Source organism: Taudactylus pleione, unplaced genomic scaffold (assembly GCF_031769625.1).
Source record: "Taudactylus pleione unplaced genomic scaffold, aTauple2 ptg000082l, whole genome shotgun sequence".
Lineage (NCBI taxonomy): Eukaryota > Metazoa > Chordata > Amphibia > Anura > Myobatrachidae > Taudactylus > Taudactylus pleione.
This window is the reverse complement of record NW_028284484.1, coordinates 10,612,083-10,630,181: the sequence shown is the minus strand read 5'-3', so window position 1 is coordinate 10,630,181 and position 18,099 is coordinate 10,612,083. Positions and strand designations below refer to the sequence as shown.

At 41.3% G+C, this 18,099-nt stretch overlaps 1 protein-coding gene across 2 annotated transcripts in view; it reads right to left on the bottom strand.

Annotated features, from left to right (window-relative positions):
• Positions 1 to 16,080, bottom strand: part of NADK (NAD kinase) — a 130,965-nt gene extending 114,885 nt beyond the window's left edge. Inside the window, exon 1 of one of the 2 annotated variants that reach the window (XM_088468214.1) lies at positions 15,900 to 16,080. The gene's annotated coding sequence lies outside the window, so the exon portion shown is untranslated. Of the gene's footprint in view, positions 1 to 9,951; positions 10,080 to 15,899 lie in introns of those variants that run through there. The other variant, XM_088468216.1, reaches the window with a different exon arrangement.
• Positions 16,081 to 18,099: the final 2,019 nt, after the last annotated feature.

Genomic DNA, 18,099 nt, shown 5'->3' with positions numbered 1-18,099 from the left:
CTCATGTGAATGACTAAATATTCTCTGTAAATCACTGCATAATATATGTGTGCTACAGTATATAAAAACATAATAAAACAAATAAATGAGGCAAGGTACAAAAAGAAAGAAAAATGACAGCCCATTTTATTCTCTTGGAATTCTCTATGGCAGCCATAATGAATGGGTTACCACCGTAGCTGGCTGGGTAGAGACAGGGAAAAGCAGCACATCCAGTATGTATAGTAGGACTTCTCCTTCCCAGAGAAATATAAAGCAGACATGGGTAGGAATACTGGCCTGCCATATTTTAGCTAACAGTCCTCTCATTTGATGATTAACTACATGGCAGCCATAGCAAATTCGATAACTCAAACAACATATGAAAAAGAAGATGGGCTCATGCATAATCTGAGGCTGGGCCACCATACAATAAGATGCATTGAATAAAATGGTGAAGGATTTTTATTCCAAGCTGAGCATCAGTAGAAGAGGTCACATCCTGGGCCATGCTTACACAGAAGGATGCCACGGCCCAAGTAGAATGCAAACCTAGGACTTCCAACTCCTCGCACATCTGTGCTACCTGTAAGCATGTGCAATGACATCCCCAAAGTGTTTTCTAGCTTAGAGAAGCACTTAAATACCACATTTGAGACTTCCTTCTGCATCAAGTGACAATGCCATTAGAAAGAGGGCATCCATATCTGAATGCAACACTGGTCCCTGGTGCAGTCGGACTGACTGAAATGTCCCAACCCAAGGCTGTTCTTGGAGCACTTCCCAAACAATTGCAAACCATGCATGCTTTGGTATTTCAAATTGTTACTACAAAACTAATCGGGGGAAGTCGGAACTTCCAGATGAGAACTCAACCAACTTCATGTAATGCCCAGACCCCTGGATGGGTCAGAGTCCTAATGAGAAAATCCATTATGCTCTATGCACACAGCCATTACTCAGCTGATAGACAGGAAAATGGTACATGGAGATGGAGGAGTTATGTACCTTCTAGGGGTGTTTTTGTGTTTGTTTTTTACTGTACCTAATCGGCTGACTAGGGTGTTAACCCATGCCTTAAAACAGTGCATTCAAAACAATAGAATGCAGACAAGCATAATATTAATATAATAATAATACATGAGCATCAGATACTAAGGATGAGTACAATAAATCATAACAACAAGTAGAAGAATACAAATAGTTATAACAGGAAAACAGAATGAAAACATGTGGTACAAACTGAATGCACAACACCACAATCAACAGGGGCCGACAGACATTAGACACAGGGTACTGTAAGAGCCTCAATTCTAAAGGTAGGGGAGACTGTGGGAGTAGATGAGGCAGAGGTAGCTCTGTAAGGTGCAGGAAGAGGTGGGAGTTGAGTGGATAGGAGGAGGAAGGGTAGGCAAGCACTAAGAGGTATGTTCTGAGAGAGTGTTTGCAGGATTTTAGGTTGGGGGATAGTTTGGTAGGGAGTGGTGAAGAGTTCCAAAATGGGGAGCAGCGCAGAAGGGGTCTTGGAGATGGGAATGAGAGGGGGTATAGTACAGTTTTCAACCTAATCCTTATAAACCACCTTGTAATTTAGTGGGTGGTTTTGAGAGGAGATTATGACCTGTATTGCAGTTTAATGTGTCCACCACCGTATCCTCCCCACTGTCTGCCACCCTGCTGCCTATCTCAGTTTTAGGACTACTGATGCAGCAATGTTTATAAACAATGCGCAGTTAGGTCGGGCATTCTCCGACTAAACTTCCCGGCGCAATGCTATTTTCCTGGCGCTAAGGTCAGAAAACAGCATCATGCCTGTACTTTTGGCGAAATTCTGCTCAAACCCCTGGAGGGATACTAGAAGAAATGCTTAACAGCGCGCTGAATTGAATAGCTCCAGGAATTCCCTCCTTATGCTATTTAATTCGCGGTCAATTGAATCGAGCTTTGTCAATTATTTATCTTAAAAGTTGAATACACACTATACGATCCGTCGTATGATCTATTGTTTCATTGCTGATAGGAACGATATCTCGTACAGATAGAACAGTGTGTACGCCCGCTCCATCGACAACGGTTGTTCATTGCATCGTCCCATCTGCTGTTCTGCACAACAGGTAGGATGATGCAATGAAGGACGCTACGCAGCTACATGCAGTATGTAGCGATATATCATGCTGTTGTACACCAGAGCATGCGATGTATCGTTACATCCCGCCATTCAGTCAATGGGTACACACATCGTATAGTGTGTAGCCAGCTTAAGATTCTGATAATTGTTTGGATTTACTATACACCGTATCAAAAAAAAAAGGTTTAAAAAAAAAAAAAAACAAAGCGACAAATAAAATTATATTAATTAAAAAAAAAAAAAAAGGATTTTAAACAAATACTTTCCCATTAGATGAAGCAATGGAATACATAGCAACAAGCAGTATCAACACGATAATATAATAATTCTTTGGGGGGCGAATCAATGCAGCGCGCTGCTTAGACCAACTAATGATTTCTTCTCACACCCCCTGAGGGTGCGAGAAGAAATCCGACTAAAGTGCCGGTCACAAGGCTGTCTTCTGTCATAGCACGGCACTAACAGTCTAGCGGCCGGCACAACTTGGGACAGAAGCAGCAGCGGCTCTGATAGCCGAGGATGCTGCTATGTACCCGTGCAGCTTAGCGGCGCCCCCTTCTTCCGACCTCAGCTCCGCCTCCCCATGTAACCCGATCACTGCTAGCCACAGTTATTGGGCAATATGTAAAATATATATATATATATATATACACACACACACACACACACACAAGGCACGATTCAATTCTACGCGATGTAAATAGCGCCGGGAGATAGCTCCCGGAGCTATTCAATTCATCGCGATGTTAGGTCGGGGAAGGCTCGCTCTCGCGCCTTAAACAGGATTTTTAGGCGCGATAACGGGCATTCCCCGATCTAACTTCTCGGCGCAAGGCTGTTTTCCAGGCGCGAAGGGCAGAAAACAGCCTCGCGCTGGGACTTTTGTCGGATTTCTTCTCTCATCCCCGGAGGGATGAGAGAAGAAATCATTAGTCGGACTTGGCAGCGCGGTGTGTTGAATAGCTCCCGGAGCTCACTCCTGGTGCTATTTACATCACGCTGAATAGAATCGTGCCCATATACATATATATATATATACATATATATATATATATACACATACATACATACACACAGTACCAGTCAAAAGTTTGGACACACCTTCTCATTCAATGGTTTTTGTTTATTTCAATTATTTTCAACATTGTAGATTAATACTGAAGTGGGTAGAGGAGCCTTGGAAATAGGATCATTTTTACTAAGTTGGCTGGACCCAAATAGGAGATATTGAGATGTTTCCATCTCTCTATATCATTCTTAATACTGTGTAAAATATGTTTCATATTTATAGTGTATAATTCATTGAGATATTTAGGTAACTGAATCCCAAGATATGTAATAGAATTAGTTGTCCATTCAATAGGGATTTCTCTAAACCAAGCCGGTTTCGCACAGCCCCTCTTTAAATAAAGCGCTTTTGATTTTTCAAAATTAACCTCGAGACTGATCCGATTTCCACTATACGCCCTATTAACTGATTAAGTATTCTTCGGGGTTCTGAAATAAATAAAAGAACGTCATCTGCAAATGCCGACATTTTAACATTCTCTGTGCCAATAGTAAGTCCCTTCAATTGTCTCCAGTTTTGCAAGATTCTCAACATAGGATCTAACGCCAGATTAAAAAACATGGGTGAAAGTGTAAAGCCCTGTCTAGGGCCTCTGGTCATTGTTATTCCTTCTCCCATGATTCCATTAATTAACAATGAAGTGGTCGGTTGTGTGTAAAAGAATTTAATGAGTGATTGGAATATCGGTCCAAACCCCTTCTGTCTAGAATTGCATATAAATAAGGCCATGAAACCATATCAAAAGCCTTGGTGGCATCAACACTTAGGAGCATAGACAGGGTTTCAGGTTGTAAGTTAGCTGCCATTACTGCTGCTATTGCAGTAGGTATACCTTTTACGGAATGTCTTCCTTTGGTAAAACCTAATTGGTGTGGTGTAAATAAAGTGGGAAAAAATTTTTTAAGACGATCCGCCAATATTTTGGCTAATAATTTAAAATCAATATTTAATAGTGTAATTGAGCGGTATAATGACATTAATGTCAAATCCTTATTAGGCTTTGGTATTAAAAATGTGTATGCTTGATTAAAATTTGGGTAATAAAATGAGTTTTCTCTAATTTTGCCATAAAGGGCACGTAACAAAGGGACAAGCTCATGTTGTAATATTTTGTAATATTCTGCCGAGTGACCATCAGGTCCCGGAGACTTATTGAGATGTAGGGACGATATTGCAGTGGATATTTCCGTTTCAGTGATATCACTTTCTAATTCTTCCTGTTGTAGAGGTGTTAAACACAGCAGTGCTGCTTTGTCTAATATCTTATTCAACAAAACAGGATCATGGGTATCTGCCATGTATAGTTTTGTGAAGTATTCCTGAAATGTTTTAGTTATTTCTGTCGTTTTAGTGTGCAGTGTCTGCGTATCTCTTATGGCAGTTATATAATGTCGTCTTTTAAAGCTTTTTGTCATGATCGCCAATAATGTGCCTTTTTATTGCCCCATTTAAAGTATTTTTGTTTTGTGTGATCCAACTTTATTTGTGCCTGGGTTAGAATAAAACTATCCAATAATTGTTTTGCTTATAGATATTGTGATCGGTTTTCTGTTGTGGGTTGAGAGATATAATCTGCCAATGCTAATTGTAAGGTCAGTTGTAGTTCTGCATAGTGTAACTTACTATCTTTATTTCTCCTTGCTATATAGGAGAGAATAGGTCCACATAGGACTGCTTTGGATGTTTCCCAAAATAAAATGGGCGTGTCCCAATGACCTAGATTATCATCCATATAATCTGTCCATTTGGACACCAAATAATTTCGAAATTGTTCAGAATTATATAAATATGATGGAAAGCACTATATAAAAGGGCGTGATTGAGTTGACTTTGCAGTTGAAGTTACTGAAACTGGAGCATGGTCAGATATTGCAATATCTCCTATTGAAGTAGATAATATGTCCGACAGGAGTGGTGTAGAAATTAGAATGTAGTCTATTCATGAAAGACCCATGAACTGCAGAATAAAAAGTATATGACCTGTCCGTATAATTATGTAGTCTCCATACATCAGTTAAATTATGGTCAATTAGAAATTGCGGAGCATGTGTCCAATGTACAGCTGAAGGGTTAGTTGGAGCTGGCAATTTATCCATATTAGGCTCAGCAACCTTATTCAAATCACCTCCAATTATTAAATTATAGTTAACTCTACTATGTAAAAGTTGTGTTATGGATTGAAAACAAAACCTGTTGGTCACGGTTAGGTGCATGTAAGTTTAATAATGTATATTTAACTTCATAGATTTGAACATCTATCAATATATAACATCCCTCTGGGTCTAAAATGGAATTTCATATGGTATATGGTAGATGAGTGGCGAAAATAATGGCTACTCTTGTTTTCGTCAGACAGGAGGATGATATACACTCATTAATCCAACGGGCTTTTAAAGTGGAATCATCGCCCCGTTTCCAATGAGTTTTTTGAATATAAATGTCGGGTTTCAATTTCTTTAATGACATAATGATTTTTTTACGCTTAATTGGCGTATTGAGACCCCCCCCCCACGTTCCAAGAAGAAAGTTTATTTTTTTGGGATGAGTCAGAATTAGGAGGCATTGCGTTCAATGTGGGGGTTGTCATCCAAATTCTTTGCCAAAAAAAATAAACACAAAAGATGCGATTCAAAAATAACCAAATCCCCCCTGTCCCTGCCATCAGGGAGAATTAACTGCGTATAAAATAAAAAAAAAACAGAACCCGGGCTCAGCTCACATAGTGCTAACATATCTGTGCAGTATCTTAAATATAAAACATGCTTCAATACTTTTTCATATCTTTTCCTATCCAATATCTTATTATACCAAGTCTGAATGTGGTTTTCAGACAATAGTAAATAAAATCCCATAAAAAATAATTCAAATAAATTTAACAAATAAAAGTATAACATAGAAAAAAAGTGTAACATGAGAGCTTTCATTCTCATTATCGTATGGCGTTGTTTCCCATATTTTTCTCCTATACATATTAAATCTGTTAAGGATATGCTACTTTAGTACAATATCTATTAAGTTTTAGTAGGGAAATCTGAACGGGAATGGCCAGGTGAATTTCAGGAAGAAGGATTTGTGAGAAAGTGTGAGTGTGCGGCCTCAGGGTTGTCGAATAAGAACGTTTGTCAGAGACTTTTAATTTTGCAGGATATAGAAACGCAAATCTCTTGTTGTTTTCCACTAAATATTTACAAGCAGAGGAAAACTACTTGCATTTTTGTGCAACTGCGACAGAGAAGTCTTGGAAAATCAAAATACGGTGGTCATTAATCACTAAATTTCTCTGTCTTTTAAAAGCTGATAGGATTTTTTTCTCTAGCTCTAAAATCCAGGAATTTCGCAATCACAGGTCTAGGCCTACTTCCTGGACCATCTCTTTCTGGGCCCAACCTATGTGCCCTCTCCATTTGAGGTGCTCCTACTTCATTTTGGAGTTCTAGATTTGTGATCAAAGTTTTACCTAAATAGTCAAACAAAGCAGAGCCTTTAATCTGTTCTGGTACACCGATAAATCTTTAATTGTTACGTCTGTGTCTATTTTCTAAATCATTTACTTTTTCTAATAATAATTTGTGGGAGGTCACATATGAGTCATGTGATTTTGCAAGTTATGTAATTGGTCTTCCACATCACTTGTTCTCTGTTCCACAGTATCCAATCTATTAGAGTGCTCTGATATCCTAGATAAAACTGTATCAAGGGAAGATTTAATTATGTCTAGCCGTTTATCAATTTTAGGAGCAAATTGATCAAGTTTGTCTTCCATTTGTGGCAAAAATTCATGGAATTTCTCATCAATTAGAGGTTTGAGTGATTCAAATTTGTCATCTATTTTGGGCATAATAGCCCTCAATAGAGTAAGAGCTATATCTGGAGTTGGAGTTATAAATTCAGCTCCACTCGTGCCAGTTTGTTCAGTGGGGGGGCCTCTATGGGAGATGGTGGTGAAGTACCTGCTTTCGCAGGTGTTTTATTCGGTTTACCCATTGTACGAGAGGAGGTTCTCTGTGGTAACGGAGATTGCAATTTAAAGAAATATTTCTCCATACACTATACACATTTGTTAAAACAGAACAAGAGATCATACAATATATAACAGAAGTTAAGTGTACTTTGCTAGAGCACAAATATATTTTGCAGTATGGCAATAACTATGTACCAAACAAAACCCTGCTCTTTAACTAAATAAGAAAATCTGCTAAGTGCTGCAAATGACAGTGTGAAATTCTATAACAATCACTGTTCTCTCAGCCTATAATAGTAATCAAAGGTATGTAATAAATATTGTTACAGAGCTCCTTTGATACATATCTATCTGAACAATCAGTGCAATTCTATTATTTGACTCTAGCAGGTTAAGGGATGGAACAATAAGCATCCAGGGCTCAGCCACTATTGTAATGAGCCAGCAATATTGCCCCGTATCACATTACTTTCCTCCACCCAAGCACAGGATGTCAGGGTGTTTCTCAGGTCTACAACCTGAAAGTTTACCTCCCAAAAGCAAAAGCAGACCCTGCTATGTCCAGTAAGCGTAACACTCCGATCCCGCAAGTGTCAGCTTCCAGATTCTGCCGTTGTCACTCAATTTTGGAGTTTTAAAAAAAGGAGTATCAGCAGATTTAAGGAGAGGTAGAGCAGAGCCTCAATAAGATGCAGCCATCTTGGATGCCCTGTCCTCGGAAGGCCAAGAATTGCTATTTTATGGTATATGGTGTTTAAAAAAAATATATATATTTTTTTAAATCGTGTTAGATAAGTTTTAAAAAGATGTTCTGGACCAAATTCAGTCATATAAAAAAAATAAAATTTCTGATCAGTTTTTGGAAAAAAGAAATGTGTCAGTTAAGTGGTTAATAGCTCTGGGAGCTCCCTCCCAGGGCTATGCAACTCCCACTGAACTGTTGCCCCCATTGTAAACTACTTTCAGAGCCTAAACAGCAGATAGATTCCCACTGCATGCACAGATACAAATTAAATCAGCCAAGTAGTATTGATCAATGGAAATACTAAGTACCACTCAAAAGAAGCAAGTGGGATTAACAGAATATTTGAACATAGAGAGGTGTCCTCATACATCTAGCCTCAATATACCACACAGAGCACTTGCCTGGCGTGAGTGAGCTGCCAGTTCCTGTGCTACTCTGCTAGCGTCGGGTATCTTTTTTGCCAAAAATGCATCTAAGCTGTAATGCGATGCGGCTATGACGCAGTGTCCATACTAAGTCCAGCATGTATTGACCGGCGGTGACTGCTGCATTGCTATTTTCCCACCCACGGGACACTGCGCCCACGCCGGTGGGGACGGCACCAGCAGGATGTTTTAGTGGGATGCCTCAAAAAGGGCAGGGCGCATTCTGCCCTTTTGAAATCGGGCAGGGTGTGCCGCCCTGCTAAACCAGCCTAGCGGGAACACTTTGACGTGCCAGCAGACTGTGCTGATTAATTTGATATGTGACACCTGTATATCTGTGTGCGCCTGAGTCTGTATATGAAGCATCACGGAACATGGAATATAAAATGCTGCAACTGCTACATTGTAGCACATCGTATTGAGGTTCAGAGACTCAGTCGCGCACAGATATACAAGTGTCGTATATATCAAATTAATCAGCAGAGTCTGCTGATTAATTTGTAGCTTTTTTGCAAAGAAAGACACTCGGCAATATCAGAGTCTCGCGAGAACTGGCGCACCGAGAGGAGCTTTTTAGCTCGGCTGCAACAGTGTTGGTATAAGGACACGTCTGTATATACACTGTACGATAATCGTTCAGATCAGCTGATAAAACGACTAGACAATTATAGTTCAATGGATGGACATGAACAATAATTGTTCACAGACTGAACACAGATGAAAAACGGTCTGGATCGTTTAGTTATCAAACCTACTCGACTCCTGCCTGTGGATGAGCTGACTCCACGATGTGCATGGAGATAGCCTCCATACATCATGCAGTGTGTGGATTCGATTATCGGGCCATCGCTCCTCCACTCATCTATCTGCCGAGTTATCTGCACTAAACATACAGTCTATGGCCGGCTTCACACTATAGGGCCCCACACAGGGAGCGATATAGCGGCCGATCCGACGGATTGGAACGATATCTCTGCTATATCGTTCCGTGTGTGAGTATGATATCGGCCAGGGCGCTCTTCGTAGGCTAGTTCATCGCTCCTCCAGATCTTTCATGCTGCACAAGATGTCTTGAGAAGCGATGTATGATCCCATGCAGCGCTATGCAGGGGGGAGAGAGGCATATCGGGCGGTCGGGCAGCGGATTGCTCAGTGTGTGATATGTCGGCCGACGGATTGGCTGTCGCATCGCCTGCTACACATCGTACTATGTAGCTGGCATATGATGCCCAAAGCAGCATGATATTTAAACATTTTATTATAAAATAATATATATATATATATATATATATATATATATTATTATACACACACACACACACACACACACACAATGTTACAAAAGGCAATAATTGGAGCCATTGAAAAATGTACCGTGTCATGCAGTATGCCGGGTAGCGGTTGTACATTGTGAACTTACTTGGATAGACTGAAAGTAAATATATTTCACAGCCCCAATTAACAGCATTTATTAAATGGCTATGATTTGCTTTACACCAGCCAACAAAAAGTGAACATATAAATATAGTTAATGCAGAATTACACTACAATATGTCCCAACAATGGAGGTAAATCCAGACATAGCCCTAATGGAACACATGTATAAGTGCATATAAAGGAACATGGTGCATAAACTGTCCTTACCTTCTCACAGAAACACAGACCATATATTTTAGTAGAATCCATCCCATACTCTTAAAGTTCCCAAACTTGGAGAAATTGGTCTTAACCCGTTCCAAAAAGAAGAAATAAATGACAGCAGCAGCTACGATACGTCGCTCCAAGTACAGCCACAAGTGACACTTTGGTCACAAACATGCCAGCTGTGAATGATTAACCACATAAGAAACCACTTAAAAGAAAATAAAAATCACTCTACAAAACGTCAAAGCCATACACTTCGTATCCACTCTATGACAGATTATACAGTGTACATCATCTGTAATCCTTATCCACATGTAAAGCAATGGTAAAAAAAAAACCTCTGCATTATATAAATTACATTAACAAACAAGAACACATACACTGCTGCGGGAACACGTACACTGCTGTAGCGTTCCCACTAGGCTGTTTTAGCGGGGCGCGGCACCCTGCCCTCCAGAAGGAGGGCAAAAAGCACCCTGCCCTCACAGCCTGCAGGTGCAGTCTTCACTGCGACCCTCGTGTGGGGAAATGTGTGGTGACCCGGTCATCGCCGGAGAATAAACGCCGGGCGCATGCGCCTGGCATCTATTCTCCCTGTCGGCAGCGCTTGGGGGCTGCCCGGCGTGTCCGTAAGTGCCGGGCACGCCCCCAAGAGTGACACATAGGGGACGCGTCTTATAGACACGCACCGTTTTCAATGGCCACGCCCCCTGTTCAGGTGCGCACATGGAGGTGCCCTCTCTAGCTACGGTGCCCTTCCTGCCGCCGGAGCTAGCGTGAACACTATATCTGGCAATATGATGATACACACATGTACTCCATACACGTTACAGATAAGAATTTAGATATATATCTTCCACCAAAGAAGAGACGGCACTCAGGGATTCACATAAAAACAAAAATAGATATATTCAAAGCTTCATGAGGGCGACGTTTCGAGGTGTGACCCTCTTTCTCATGCCTCCAACATTACAGTCTGTGCTGTAATGTTGGAGGCTTGAGAAAGAGGGTCACACCTCAAAACGTCACCCTCATGCACCTTTGAATATATCTATTTTTGTATATACACACACAAAATTCAGCTTCAATGACAAATCACAATAAATGCGTAACTTCCTTTACGACACTTGTGGAAAAATAAAAATGTAAATGATTTCAAAAGTGAGGTTAGTATGAAATTCTGTGATTTGCAGATGTTTGGATAATAAAATCTGCAATGTATGGGGTTCACAGATCGCAGATTGCAACCAAAAAGTGATTGGAATTGTTAAATCAGATTGTCCAACATGTTGGATGTCACAGATGGATTGGGGCTGTAGATTGCTAGTGTATGGACATGATCAGCAGATTTGCAGACCGTTACTAGTAAAATGATGGGCCTTTCAAGATTGGCAGATCCGTGTTTGCTGCAATCGATCTGCAAATCGCTGAAAAAGATCTGTAATGTATGGGCGCAGATTGCTAGATTGGGAAATCCTAAGATCAGGCAATAAATCTTCAGATTGTTCAATTGTGGTTTTCAGATTGCTGATGTATGGGGGCCTTAACATACGGATTCACAATTACAGCTGTAAGGAACACAGACAGTCATTTCAGCTGGCCACAAGGGATGACAAATGCTTAACAAGGCACCGATTGGCTTTCTTTAAATAAATATCTATATTATTAGTATAATACAAATATTATAACAATATAGAACAAAGTACAAAGAAAATACAAACTATCAATACAGAAACCCTTCATCTCCAAACACAAATTTAAAATAAATCCATTCATGTACCAAAAAAAAAAAAAGAACTAACAAAAACAAAGGTGCTCAAACCACATATGAAACATAAACATGTAACATATACTTTTGAGAAAGTTATCTTCTAGATAACTGGGTACATATTCTGCTTAATATATACATTTTACCAGTAACATGGGTGTGATATGTTAGGTCGACATTTAAAATGTCGATATGCAGCCTGTTGACATTCATAGGTCTACACATGACATGTTGACCTAACATCTGTGGTGGCCCAGAAGTCACTTACCTGGTCCCAGCAGTAGCTTCGTCTCCAGCGTAGTCACCCGGGTCCCAACAGCCATGTGATCAGCAATTCCAGCGGAGACGTCTGGCGGATCAACTTTCCAGTGAGTATTTTTCGCCTATCCCTGCCTCTCTCCCTAGTACCTAACCCTAACCTCACTCCGCAGTCTAATCCTAACCCTCACTGTGGCGCCTAATCCTAAGAATCAGCATTCTGAGAATGCCAACATTTGCCATGAAAACATTTAATGTGACTAGATCCCATTAACGTACCAAGCTTCTAGTGTTAAAGCTCCCTGAATATATGCTTAAGCCAGTTCATTCACCACGCCATTTAAATGCCTGATCCAACTTTGTTCCGCCCAGAAGTTGCTCCAGACCAACATGGAATGCTGGTTGGCTGGTTTTCCCAGTTTAAAACATTTTACACTAGGCAAATTATAGAAAATGTTACTGCTCTAAAGGCGAACGAACCAGATTTCATTATATATATAGTATTATGAATCACCTGTGGACCAGTAAGGCAAAATAAGGTATGCTGCTGAGTACTACCTGACCTTGTTATAGTAATCTGCTGGGAGTAATTCCAGTAAAGTCACCTGGGTTGCAAAAACCTGCTCTTCCCTGGTGTCTTGCTGGTGGAAGGGAAGCAGCTAAAGATCATGTCTGTTCTGCAAGTAAGTCCTAAGTGATGTGTATTCCCATAGGATCACACAATATTCACTTATTGGTTATGAACACTGCAAAAAGAACACTTGCCAAAATATGTGCGTGTGATGTTTGTGTGCATATCTATGGTACTTAAATACATTTTGGGATCATAAGAGTTTACAATGTTTTCTAAACACATGTTAAACGGTTTAAAATCATACCCATGTGTAAGCGGCTACACGGTACACAAATAAGACTACTAATGGTGGGATTCCTCCTGCACACAGAGAAAGCAGTGCAAAAAGCTGCAATGGTCTAAATTAGAGGAACAAAATGGAGAGGTTCTATGCAAATTAAAATTGTATTGTCTTGTTTTTTTGTTGTACCCCACGTAATTAGCAAAAGACAAAACAGGGTTATTCAAGAATCTCCCAGGGCAAGCTTCCTCCATAGTATCAGCAGAGCGGTGATGTATATTGGAAGCATCGTCACTAACAGCATATACTCCATCTCTAGATTTCAGACTGCAGTATACTCACTACTGAACCGGCTTCTTCTACACACCAGATATACTGCTGTGGAAGCAAGATGAAGTCTGCTCAGGAGAGAACATAAACATGCTGAATAAAATGCTTTTTGCCAGGGGAATCTTCCCCTTTAATGCTTACAACATAGTGCACAATGACACCATGTAGAGCAATGCAAGAAAGATCTTATATCATAAGACATGGTAATAAGTCCCCTTTCAAATTGAAGGCTAAAGATGGTCACATTTAATTGTAGTATTTAACATTTATTCCATTTTTAATTGGAAAACACTCATTTGCAGGAAGGGTTATCTTTACATGACCAAAAACGTATTGGTACTTGGCTAATTATAGGGGCACCATTGGTAATCAGGCACTCAAAAGCAATGCTGCTATCCTGGTATATAATGCCAATGTTTCAGAGGATGTGGGCACAACCAACAACAGCAATCTACTCACTTCAGTCCCCAATCCTCCGTGACTCCTCTATGTAACTACAGGAGGATTTGTACCAAAAAGAATTGGTCAGCTGCAGTGAATCCACAGTGTGTCAGGGGAGGGCGGGTATTTGGAGAGAGTGAGGTGAAGGAATTAAGGTGCCATAGCTCCAGCCCTCCATCGTGTCCATGATTGCCGAACCCTCCCTGGAATAATTGTGCATACACAAGGTCAGATTTTTCTTCAGTTCTGAACGATAACAATTTAAAAAAATCATTCAAACGTTCATATCTGAAGGAAAATCTGACATATCTGTCACATGAACGATGTGCGTTCCCGATGGTCAGATAACGATATCTGACACCTGATGTGTTTGCTGTCAGACTTGGACGATTCCATTCATTTTAATGCAGTCAAAAATCGTTCAATCGTTCAAATCTTTGGTAAAATCGTTCAAATCATTCATGTGACAAATCTGACCGTGTGTATGCGCCACAACAGGTGGATGGAGCCCATGTTTCTAAATTAAATGTACTAATGTTATTCTTATAAAGTTACTACAGCATGTGTCCCAATACGACTCATTTGTCTACCAGAATACATCATACATGCAATGAAGATATTGGTGTTTTAGACTTTTCTTAAGCACTGACAACTCTGTGAATGACTGACGCCTTACCTCATCGCTATAGAAATGACAAACAAATTACATTTTAGAAAGGATACTATCCCCTTGAGGTAGTCTAGTAAGGATGGAATTTAAGGAATTCAATCACTGCTTATCCTCCCAATGAAAGGGGAAAGCAGATGAGCAATAAGGTACTACAGGAATCCATTAAAAAAAAAAAAAAAAAAAAAGGGGGATCAGACAGTCATACAAAGTCAACGCTCCAGGTGGGATATCTATTTATATTATGTACATGTACTTTCTTTATGGTCTATTAAAGGGTTTTAGATTTTACTACAATATATTTTGCTTTCCTGCTCTTTTTACACCTGGCTGCAGACTAATATAGGGCTCGATTCAATTCAGCGCGGTGCTGAATAGCCCCAGGAGGGAGTTTCGGACCTATTCAATTCAACGTGTTGGTTGGTCCGATAGTTGCCAGATAAGCCAGAGAATGTTGGTTTTCGCAACTTAACATGGATGTTTTTACGCAAGAACCGGCATTCTCCGACTAAAAAGCTGGCGGCGTGGATGTTAGCGCCACGCTGAGGAAGACAGCCGTGCGGCCAGCATTTTTGTTGGATTTCTCCTCGAACCCACAAGGCGGTGCGAGAAGAAATCCTCTGACTAAACAGCGCGGTGAATTGAATAGTTCCGGGAGCTCCTTCACGGGGCTATTCAGCATTGCACTGAATTGAATCAAGCCTAAAGTGAGCCAATGCCTGCTAAGGGTCCTATACTGGCAGCATGTATACAGACAAGGAAGTAAAGTTACTACATAAGCCTAGCCACGCTTTTACTTGATCCACAGCCACTAATTTCTTTGCCATACTACTAGCGATGGGCAAAGCCAGACATTAACAGTCAAGCCACGTGGCTCAGGTCAGTGGAGCGGCTCGAGACAGTGTCTCGGCACACGGCTCCTTTGGAAAGCAGAGAGAGGCTGCCAGCAGTGCCGGGACTCAGGGACTGACTGTGACTTGGAGGTGGGTCGGGGTGCGGTGTCCAGGAGTCACCCAAAATACCGCCCGCACTGCTCACTTATGTGGTGATCAAGGGAGACTCAGGTGGGCAGGCCAGTGCCCGAAGGGAAGCGGAGTTGGGAGTCCGGGCAGCCATGTGGTGGAGAGCAACTAGCTTGGAGCAGAGGTACCTGTAAGTATGAGCGCACACCATACACACGTCACTCACTGCTTATACCCCACTCACTGCTGGTCCCTGAGTTAGTGTGCTACAAAGCATGTTCCTCTGGGACTGGGGGAGACAGAGTATCATGTCTCGACACACCAAACTTTGTGACTGGAATCATTCGAACATCTAAAAGATTCAATTCAATGTGCTGAGACATTGATTCAGCAGACATTTCTACATACTACACTATCAGTATTCATACACAAGCACACATATGTCCATCTTTGTGATCATAGTGTAGTAATAACATCCTTCTGAGTTAAATAATACATTATAATTACAGTAACAGTAGTTTCTATTTCTCTAGCCTTAGTGTGACCCTCTGTAGTAGACTGCCATGTGCCCAGGGGCTTACTGAGATGTTACTCTGCCAGGGGTGCCCACTGCCTGGTGTGCCTGGCACAGGTGGGTGAGGGGTCACCCCAACAGACACGTGACTCACTGGCTGTGCCGAGCTGTCGGGAGTTGCTGCGTTTCCTCTTCTGGGTCCTACATAGCGGTCTCTGCTCCAGTGACCTGTTCTACGCCGGTCCCATGTCACCCGCTCGGAGTCCTCGCCCCCACCCTCCGCTCCAGAATTGGGCCCTGGGCGGAGGCCGGGTTACACTATCTTGGACAGAACATCCCGAAAAAGACCTCCAACGCATGCGCTAATCCGTCACTGTACTGTAGTCGCAGAGTGAAGGTGCAGGCTATGTGCGGCGGCCATCTTTGTTACTGGCGCTTGCCAGGCATATACAAAGGTTTGTAAATTGCATTGTACTGCCTGCAACCTAGTAGCAGGTAGACGGGCAGGTCTTTCATAGCTCTAAATATAAACTTTACAGCTCTCTTTGTCCAGGCAGAGCCATAGAGGAAGCCAAGGTGTGTGGTAGTTACCTAAGTATACTACATAGTTGTAGCACCCAAAATGGAACAAAATAAGCTCTGCATACGTTATATATTTATATATCTAACTAAAGTAACAATGTGTACTGTAAATCGTGCATGGAAATATAACGCATGTAAATACATGAAACAAATATTATACAAGCATATATGCCACCTGTGCAGTGACCGGTCCATCACAGCATTCACATTACATGTGAATGTCAAATGCAAAAAATGTAGAAAGTAAATAGTGTTCATTCTAGCACCCTACAACTGTCAAAACTAGTGCAGTTCCTCTTTCCTGCCTGGGGTGTCACTCTCTCTGCTCTGGTGCTTCTAGCACACACTGCAATAAAGGCAAATGAATTTGCATCTACGTGCGGTTACTTTATCTGATTATTTCAAGCTAATTTAATATCACTTGGGTTTACAGTAAAGAACCAGCCTACTATTGGATGAAGCAAAGCTCAATTGTGTCGCAGGTGTTGTGCAATATTAAATAAATGCTCTAAGGACCTTATTTTGTTGGTTATTGAGGGAACTAATACACAGGTCTGATACAGGATTTGCAGGGCCGGCACCCAAGGCAAATATTCAGCCCACTGCCCCCCCCTCCCATTTTATTTTATTTATTTATGTTCCGCAGCAGCAGAGGTCAGCAGACCCCTCTGCTGGTGTAATTGTCTTGCATAGCTGTGTAAATTGAAAGTATACATCTTATATACTATGCTTTTTGTTAATTGTTTGTGATTTAATAAATAGTTTTTTTTATGAATGCATCCCTAGTCCTACACATATAATTTATATATTTTGTTCACCAAGACCTCTATATTATTGACCAATTACAGCACAGCAAAAGGGAATCTATATATATGCACACACACACACACACATATATATATATATATATATATATATATATACATACACACAGACATTCCTCACTTAACAACCTACTCGTTTAACAACCGTTCGGACTTACGACAAGCACTCTGACCAGCTGGAACCCATAGTACAATGACTAAAATGTTATTCTGCAGATTTTTTGTGTATAACTTTAATTGTACTGTACAGTATATAAGAGTTATGCAAAGTAAAACAGTTACTGTATCAAGTTTGAGTTTCCTTTAGACCTTTTCTTTATTCAGAATACATAAAAATGATTACCTCCTGGCTCCTCGTTTATTGATCAATTCGTTTAACGAATTGAACTTAGGAACGGAACTCGGTCGTTGAGTGAGGGATGTCTATATACCTATCTATCGATCGACATATAGATATATATATAGAGAGAGAGAGTGTGTGAGAGTGTGATGCTCACAGTACAGCACCTGGCTGCTCCTCGTCTTGTTTTCCAAAGTGGTGGAGGACTGAAGAGATATGGGGAGGAGAGAGCCCGGCGTCCAGAGGGAGGAGAGAGACTGGCGACCAGGGGGAGGAAAGAGCCCAGCCGTCCAGAGGGAGGGCGCCGATGCTTGAAAACAGAACATGTCACCGGCACTGACGACCCAGGCGGATGTGGTAGGCTAGCTGAGAACTCTCACTGGCAGTGACCAGCATATGGAGTGACAGCGGTGGTGCCTGATTACACCTGCAGCTAGGATGACTATCAGAGACATCCTTCACTCGTTAGTTTGGCGTACTCATCGCCGCCCTCCAGTGGCCGGTGCCCTAGGCAGCTGCCTAATGGTGGCGCCGGCCCTGAGGATTTGGAACATGTTTCCAAACTGGGTCATAACTGGGGAAGTACCCTTTCACACTGTGGTGTCGAC